This window comes from Adiantum capillus-veneris, chromosome 19, assembly GCF_014529385.1.
Source record: "Adiantum capillus-veneris isolate H3 chromosome 19, ASM1452938v2, whole genome shotgun sequence".
In the NCBI taxonomy this organism is placed as follows: Eukaryota; Viridiplantae; Streptophyta; class Polypodiopsida; order Polypodiales; family Pteridaceae; genus Adiantum; species Adiantum capillus-veneris.
This window is the reverse complement of record NC_140949.1, coordinates 6787772-6797017: the sequence shown is the minus strand read 5'-3', so window position 1 is coordinate 6797017 and position 9246 is coordinate 6787772. Positions and strand designations below refer to the sequence as shown.

The 9246-nt window shown below is 43.6% G+C and overlaps 1 pseudogene; it reads left to right on the top strand.

Annotated features, from left to right (window-relative positions):
- The first annotated feature begins 912 nt into the window (after positions 1-912).
- On the top strand, positions 913-3128 carry LOC147433508 (uncharacterized; annotated as a pseudogene).
- Positions 3129-9246: the final 6118 nt, after the last annotated feature.

Genomic DNA, 9246 nt, shown 5'->3' with positions numbered 1-9246 from the left:
CGAGGCCCACCAAGCAAGACTAGTTCTAAATTATCATGCCTATAACTTTTAACAAAAATCAATTATCTTGAGCGCCGAGCGAAGGGCCTTTTTGCTGCTTGAGAGGCTGAGCCTCAAAGTTTCTGCTGCCCTACACGTCGCGCTCGCGCTCATGAGTCCCTGTGCAGTCACCAGTGTCGAGACTCGACTCTAGTCTCCGAGCCTAGGCCACAGGGCCCTACAACGCAGTGCGCCCCTCCTAACTCTGAGTCCCCTTAGCCCTCAAGGCAATGTGCACCCCTGCTCAATGTTGCGGCCTGCCCCTGTGGCCCTGTTTTCTCTTGTTTGCAGACTCCAGAGCCTAAATCCATTTCTGCTTTCATTTTTCTGCAGGATGCGACCAGGATTCTTGAGAGATAACTTATAAGGTGTGGCCCCAATAATGAATACAATCATGTGCAGTGCGGAGTCTGCGGACCTGTAGCCTACTCGCCAAATTTTTTTGAGACAGAGCTGAGAGGTATAATGTATTGAAGTTTTGAACGTATCTTTTGGGGGATTATTTGGCACTTCCAACTTTCAAAATTCAAGGTCTTGTTTTTGCTCTTATTTGGCATCGTCAAGGTTTATTGCATATGAGGCTTTGCCTTTTGGTTTTTCAGCGGTTCTACAGTTGTAGATTGCCAAACACTACGAGGTTTTTGTAACTGCATTACTTCACAGAAAGATTGCAAGCCACCGTTTCTCTTTGTGATCTTTGGGACTCACTTTATTGCCAAGTATTATGCAACTTTTATACTACTTCACAATTTAGTTTGCTCTGATAATTATATGCATTTGCCATTGTCTACAAATCTAAATTATGATTTTGTCTTGTAACTACTTGTAACTTGAGGTGTTAATGATCATTTTGTGAACAATTTGACTTTAGCAATGGCTATCTTAGGACATCCCAAGGCAAGCAAAAAGCAAAAGACTATTCGTGAGTCTCTTGGTTTGTATGCATTGCCTAAGGAAGGTGGGGAAGGTGGGGATGAGGTGGTCCGAGATGAAACTGCAGAGAAAAAGACTCACCATAGAGTGTTTCTTGAGAGGTGGAAGATAGCCCACCCATGGGCTTACTGTATCATCGATAATGATGGTAACGAGAAAGCAAAATGCAGGTGGTGCACCTTTGCTCGCAAGGGGAGCAATTTTGCTAAGCCTGAGGGATCCTCCTCTCTGCAAAAGACTGCTTTATAAGTGCACGAAGACTCCAAGGAGCATCGTAATGCAAGACTTTTGTGGATTGAGCATGAACGAAGAAGTACTTTGCCCATAGAAAACCATGTTGCTTCTATGACTAATGATGAGAAGGAGCGCATTCTCTCATGTATGCAAACCAGCTGGTATGTAATGAAGAGGTCTTTACCTCTTGAGGAGTACTCACATATGTGCAACTTTCAAAGGTTCATGCGAACCCCGAATATGCCTCTTGCAAATGAGTACTCGTCTTACATTGGCAAAGATGCATGTAAGCAGTTTGGGAATGAGATTTAAAATGTATACTTAGCAAAGATTATGCAAGATCTGAAAAGCAATTCATTTTTTCAGTGGAAGTGGATGAGAGCACAGACATTAGTGTGCAGCAGCACTTGATTTTTTATGTCACATATATTGAGAATGGAGGGAATGGATGCATATGCACAAAGTTTGTAAAACTTCTACAAGCAAGGGATGCAACTGCAGAGGCATTGTATGATGCTTTGATTGCTTTTTTTAGAAGCATGGGGATACAGTCACAAAACATGATTGGAATTGCCACTGATGGTGCTAGCGTCATGACGGGCATAAACATAGGTTTGGTTGCAAGGCTTACGCGAGAGATTCCTCATCTTGTGGGTTTTCATTGTATCGCTCATAGAGAAGCTCTTGCTGCAAATAATGCTTTCAATGCATGTAAAGAGTTCAAATTTGTGGACAAGATCGCAAGGAAGCTTTATGAGTGGACATCTCGATCTGCAAAGAGGTATGGTTTTCTTGTTGAAGTGGTACAGGCTTTTGGAATTGGTAGAAGAGGAAAATTGCATCCTCAAAAAATGCATGATGTTAGATGGCCCTCTAAAGGTCAAGTCTTGATGAAAGTTGTGAGACTTATACTTGCTTATTTGGCTGTTATGCAAACTGAAGATGCAACATTATATGCATTCCTTACTAATTACAAGGTTCAGTTTTTGCTTCACTTCTTTGCAGATGTACTTGGAGAGTTGAATATTTTAAACTGCAAATTTCAAGAATTGCATGTTGACATGTCTAGCATTGGGCACCATTTTAGATCTGTGGTTGAAACCTTTCGATTGTCTTTCTTGGGTCCTAAATTTGCAAGTGAGACAAAGCATACATAAAGTTTTATTAAAATGGTTCATGAGAAAAAGGGTGTAATGATGTACAAAGATGAGGAAGGTACTATACACTCTTATTGTTTGCATTTGGGTCCGATGTGTGAAGGAGATGTAGCTAATCCCCATGAGACTTATGATACTACATATCTATATTTGATACGTTTGTGTCAAGGCTATGTTAGAAGCATAAGCCAATCATTGTGGGATCGCTTTAAAGGGGATTTTGATGCTTTTGAAGCAACAAAGTATTTCTCACCGGAGGATTATGATCCGGAGTTGGAAAAGCTAGATGTTATGTCTAGAGAATGGTTGACAATTCTATGTAAGCAATTTGGGCAAGGAGAGAGATCGCTAATTAATGAGCAAGAGTGTAAAGGAGAAAGCAGGTCCTTTATTACTAGAATGCGAAATTGTTTTAAAGGAAAAGATATGTATGCTGCTTGGTTGGATACCAATAATCATGATGAGTGGGAGCATTCATTTTCTTGGACCATAAAGCTTTGGAGAGCCTTGTTGGTGTTACCTCTTTCAACTGTAGCATGTGAGAGAGGCTTTTCAAAGATGAACAAGATTAAGAGCAAGTTTCGCAATCAGCTCTCTCTTGAGAGTTTGAATTTGTTGATGTTTGTTGGTATGAATACTCCAAAGATTGCAAATCCAGAAAATGTGCTTTGGGAGGAGTGCTTTGAAGCATGGAAGACCATAAAGAATAAAAGAAGTGGAGCCATAACAACAGCTGGATGTGGAGTGAGCTTAATGGTGATGTAGTTGATATATGGTTTCGTATTTATCTCATAGGTTTTTCATTGGCTATTGCATTCAATTTGATGGATATGCATCATGGAATTTTTGAGCCTATCAAAGGAGCCTATTGAAGTGCAAAAAGCAATTCACTTTGCATTAAAGTAGAGTACTTTATTATAATGTATCTTTTTCATTGTTATTTGGTGACGAATTCAATAGCAATGTTCACTTGCTATACCTTTCAATGTATACAACTAGATTTTATTTGCGATTATAGACATGTAGTCTTCTTCCAGATTTTATTTGCGATCATAGAAATGTACGCTTTTTCCATGGCTCTCATTTACAAGGTTCGATTTTGGTTGGATTATAGGTATCAAAAGTTGTTGGAATGGTTGTGAATAATGAAAATTGTATTCGGAATGGCATTGGAAAAATTTTCCATTCCATACGGATTGGCAATCCTTGAAACTGAGTGTCCATTGAAATTGTGGGGTGCATGTCAAATCCTAACATTGTGTAACTTACCCTTCACTTTTACATTTCAAATAAAATGTTTCCAAAGGTTCTTGAAATGAAGGAGAGAGTGACACATGGATGCCCTCTCCTTCCTTGAAAATTTTAAGCTCAATATATATAGTATAGATGAGTAACCTACTCGGTCCATTCCTACTTACAATAATTAATTAATGGTCAAGATTCCTTTGGCCCTAAAAGACTAATGCATTTTAAGATAGAGCTAATGTGGAGGTGATGCACACACGCCATTCCCCCTCTTCCCTTGCCTGATCTCATTACTTCCAATCCCATCGTTTTGAGCCTGCCCCCTCCCTTCCTTTGCTTGCGTGAAACGGACAAAACTATTCAGTCAATGCCTCGCCGCCCACTTGTTGCATACTTTTGACACACACACACACGCACGCACAAAGGCTCTGCCATGTCTCCCTAGCTTGCCCACTGCCTTATCTGCACAACTTGCAGGTGGGCAAGCAGCACACTCCTTGGGTTCAATGAAGCCTTGATTAAGCACACCTAAATCAAATACCAAGCAAGGCACAAACAAAGTATTGGCTCCCTACAAATTTATGGCTCGAAACCGGAGAGAGAGAGAGAGAGAGGCTTACGCACTTGCCACCTCCACTTCAAGTGCATCAGGGCCTTTTCCATGCACTTCCTGGCATGCACATTCCTGCACACATGTGCACAACGACACGAGCGATCTCTCTTAAAGAGAAACCTAGCTGCAGACGAATGCGAACTAAGGCATAGCGCAAATTTAAAAAAATCTCTCTCCCCCCCCCCCCCCCTCTCCCTTCCTGCATTTGACACACGTCTCCTACCTCATGAATCGCCCCTACTCAACTCATACACTACCACGTCTGTGTCACATTTTTAGTTAGTTTTCCTTGCCATGGAGCCGTCTGCACAGACCTCCCCCCCCTTCTTCTTACCACAATGCACATTGTATTTCAAGCAATCCGCAATGCACACTGCCTCCATTCTTACCTCACAAGGCTCCCATTGGATTGCTAAGAAAAAGAAAGAAGGCAGTTCGCAAATCACCACCTCTCTCTGTATCTTTGCCATCACCTTTGCACATACCTCTCTATGTTTCTACCACCATGCTTGCAGTTATCAACTCTCTCTCAACATGCACCCTCAGACCAAGCCGTGTCTCTCTGTGCCTCCCTCCAAGTACCCTCTACCTCCGCCTTCACCCTCTACTCTATTGTTCCTGCAGCTTCCATTGCCTTCACCATCATCCCCACCATCGTCACGCTGCCTGCAAACTAAACCAATGAAGAAAACAAATCGCTCTCTCCTTGCTCAATGCATTAAATCAATCTTTTTCCCTCCCTCTTTCTCTCTCCACCATGTGCCCCCTCAACTATCTTTTCCCTCGAAGCTTCGGGAGCATCTATTGAGATTCCTACTAATGAACCTCAAACTCAAAATCGGCACGACCTACTCGGTCCATTATGTGTTCCCATTATAGAGAATCTTTAGAGATCCATCTCAAGCTCCACTCGAGGCGTTGTGCTGTAAAATTTCAATGCATTCACCAACGGGATTTGAGCTCCTGACCTCATGCAACAAAGAGAAATTCTCGTGCTAACCACTCCACCCCATGCAAGCTCATGCCATGTCCACGAACCCCTACATATAAATAAATAGGTAGTCCCCTTCCCCTTGGAAAACTGCTTTTGCCACACGCCTCCCTCTTTCGCTAGTGTGCCTCTTCCTGGGTCGCACGACACATGCTAGCCATACCCCTTTCCTCTTTGATCAAAAGTGCTAATCCCCCCCCTTCCCCCTTTCATTTGCATTAACCTTGCCTTCAAATCTTGATTGATCCACCTAATTAAATGCATTTTCAAAATTAGACCCACCTATTAGTTTTTTTCTTTTCTTTTTTGCAAAACTCACAATTGTGAGTGGATAGTATTAAAAACATAAAAAATATACACCAACCTCGAGCTCGAACCGAGCCTTGAGGGTCAAAGGATTAAAAGTTTTTTGCTTGCAATAGACACCACAACTACTCCTAGGCTTTACTTATTACAAGATGTCATGTATTGTTCTTGACTAGTCCTCTGAGGCTTGTTTGCCTCCGATCATGTGGATCGTCACTGTACTCTCTTGTATTATTTCACCAAAGCTTGCCACAACCAGATCCCCTCAAACACGCGGAGGTTCCTTGCTTGCCAAATATGGTGAAAGAAGTAGTACCAGATTATTTGAGTGCAGATAAGAAGAGTAGGACTTCCCAAGCTGTTACTACCAAAGAACACATCATTCTTGAAGAACTTTATTTTCCATGTCCTTTGAATCCACTTGCATATTTTTCCAGCCATGCCACTGATTGCCTGACATCCTATGAAAAGGTGGGCTAGGTCTTCACTAGCTATTCTGCACCCCGAGCAACGATCGGACCCGATTCCTCTTTCTTGTATCTTCATGCCCGTTGACAGAGCACCCCACATCACTTTCCACAAAAATATCTTCATATACTGAGGCCACCTTGGCTTCCAAATGTTCTCCATGACTCCCGCCCACCGTTTTTCCATCCAGTGCCTCTTCCATAATTTGTTGATGGGGCTACACCAATTAGCCTCGTGCATTGATACATGGTAAATGCCTTTAGAATGTTGTTTCCAAAACAGGCTACTCTCGGGCCATCTCCAAGCGTCCCATTCAAAGTTGGATTCACAAATTGGCATCACCACCTTATCAAGCTCTTTCATCACCCTGTAGACTAGTAAGATCTCAAAGGCATTCAGTTGAAATTGGGTGGCTAAAGAGTCAACAGTTTTCCAGCACTTCCTTTTGCTATCCCAGAATTGCTCAAGTCAAACGAGCCCCTTATTATTCACATTCCTGGCCATTTATATCCAATAGGGGCTATGCGGCGACCCCGATATTTTAGAGAGCCAAGGGGACCAGTGCGAAATGGAGTTCTTAAAGTATCTGGTTGCTTCCCCCCATTCCAAAACCCCAACTGCACTTTTGCGCTTCCTCATCAGCTCCCCTAAGAGTCCACCAAATCTAAGATAAGACCACTTCGGGGCGAGAAGTTTGTCGTGCATCACAACCCCCTTCCACTTTCCCCCTTTCGATCCCAGTGTTACTGCATCAAGCATTTCCTTGGTCATGATAGCCCAAGCTTGGTCTTGTTTAGCCAATGAGACCATAAACTTGGCACAAAGGGCCTTAGCATGGGATACAGGGTTAAGAATTATGAGCTCTCCTTCGTCTAACGGGCGAGCAACTACCTCCCATCTAGCCCACTGCCATGGCCGAGAGGTTTTTGTGTTGTTTTTCCAAAGAAACCTTTTCATTGATTTTAAGAATTCTTTCCAATAACACCTAGCCATCTTGAGCACGGGGCTGAGGAAAGAAATATACGGGATCATAAAAGCATTAATCACTCTAATCCGGCTTTGGAAGGGGTGGAGAACAAACTCCCATCTTCTCATTTTTGAACTTATTTTTTCAAGGACCCATTGAAATCTTTGCCTGTGGGTTACGTCCACCCCAATGGGGGCTCCAGGTGTCTGAATACACTCCCTTTTGCGATAATCTCTCATTTCCAGACTGCAGGGTCAAAAGAGTCATCCGACAGGGATATTAGTCTTGACTTCTCTATATTGCACTTGGATCTCGAGGCCACGAAAAATGTTTGCACAATCTCCAGAGTTCTCCTGAAAACTTGAGGGCCGCCTTCAATAATAGGAGCGAATCATCTGCGAACATTTTGGCCAATAGCTGGTCGTTGCCCGATAATGCCAGACCTTGAATCTCTCCCCTCGCAGCACTGGTTTCGAGCATTGTAATGAGAGGATGCGACCCGATGGCAAAAATCAAGGGGGGCAGGGGACATCCTTGTGTAATAGACCTTTTAACCTCCAAAAAGCCCATGATTCTGTCATTAAACAGGAGCTCTGATTGGCTGCCAACACCTAGGGTGCGTATGAGGCGACAAAGGCGAGGCCCAAAGCCTAGAGCTCCCATGACTTCTTCTATATAGAACCATTCTATTCTATCATAGGCTTTGTCGAGGTCCAGCTGCAGCAATATGCACTCTTGCTTGGAGAAGGATGTATACACTATTCCTACCATTGCTACCAAGATATTGTCATATATAGATCTCCCTTTAATGAACACGTGTTGATGGGGAGAGATGATCCGGCTCAGGAGGGGGGCAAGTCTGAGAGCTATCGCCTTGGAAATAATTTTGTATGCTACTAACATCATTGTAATGGAACGCCAATGTTTAAGTTGAGAGAAGCAGATCTGTTTGGGGATGGGCTTGATAAGCCCTCTCTTAACACTTGCATCCAACAACTCTTTGGAAACAACTTGATTGGCCATCCGTGTGACTAGACCCTTGCGATCATCCCAAAATTCCCTGAAGAATTCAGTTGTCAGCCCATCCCAACCGGGGGACTTTTCATTGCCAATAGCTTTTAGTGCCGTTGAGCATTCCTCCTCAGAGAAGGCCTTTTCCATGCGGTTGGCTTCCTCCTGGGAAACCTTCTTTTAACCACTCCCAAGTAAAGACACTCGGGCTTCTTCCACTTCCTGAGATTGGGTCTCTGGCTGGCCGATAATCCGGCTGAGATACTTGAGCATAAGTCCAACCACCTCATCTTGGTTTTGAATTGTATTCCCTTTCTCATCATCTAGCACTTGCACGCGGCCTTGAATCTTCCTCACTTTCAGAGCCTAAAAAAAATGTTCTTGGTTAGAAGGCTCTGGTTGAAGGAAAGTTTCCCTAGAGAGCAATCTCGCCTTCTTGATTTCCTCCAGCTCTTCGTTGGGCCAGGTGAGATTTAGCTTCAAACCATCGCTTGTGCTCATCCTCGGTAGCCAGTCCGGTAGCCTTCCTAGAGGCTAATTGTGCTACCTCCTCTATGAGATGTTTGATTTGTGCCTCATTGGCTTTTTTAACCCGAGGACCCGAAGTTTGATAGCTTTTTGAACACTCCGAACAAATATCTTCCAAGCACTAGGTTTGTTCATCCCCACATCTTTCTTGAGCTTTCCCAACGCTTTCTTGGTGATGCTTCTGAAGAGAGGGTCTTTGAACAGGTGTGACCCTGTAACAAGAATCTTTTTCTCCCCTCTTGGGAATTGCCCCCCCCCCCCCCCCCCCCCCCCCCCCCCCCCCTTTTTATCTTTCTTGAGTTGTAAGTGTAATGGAATGTGATTGGAGAGGCTTTTTGTTGAGATTACCTTTGTCTCTATCATCGATGAGATCCAGTCAACTTGATGAGAGCAGTAGCATCTGTCGAGTCGGGAGGCAGTGCGGGCATACTGAAGGCTTGTGTAGGTGAATCCAGGAATGTTGTTCCATGGCCCCACTTCCTACAAGTCAATCATAGCCCACTTCTCACATAAGCTCAACCATTTAGACTTTTCTAAGCCAGCTAGTAGACTGTCGGAGCCTGTTTTGTCCTTGCTTTTCTTCAACCATTAGCCACTCCCCTTCAATTGGAGTATCCCTGAGCTGCATCCACAGTTTAGCTCTATCCTTTGCGTTGCAAGGGCTGTAAACATTTACTATGGTGATAGGTTGATTTTCCCATCTGATTCTAACACCAAGGACTCTTCCGGAGGGGTGGTTTAAAACCATCTTTGG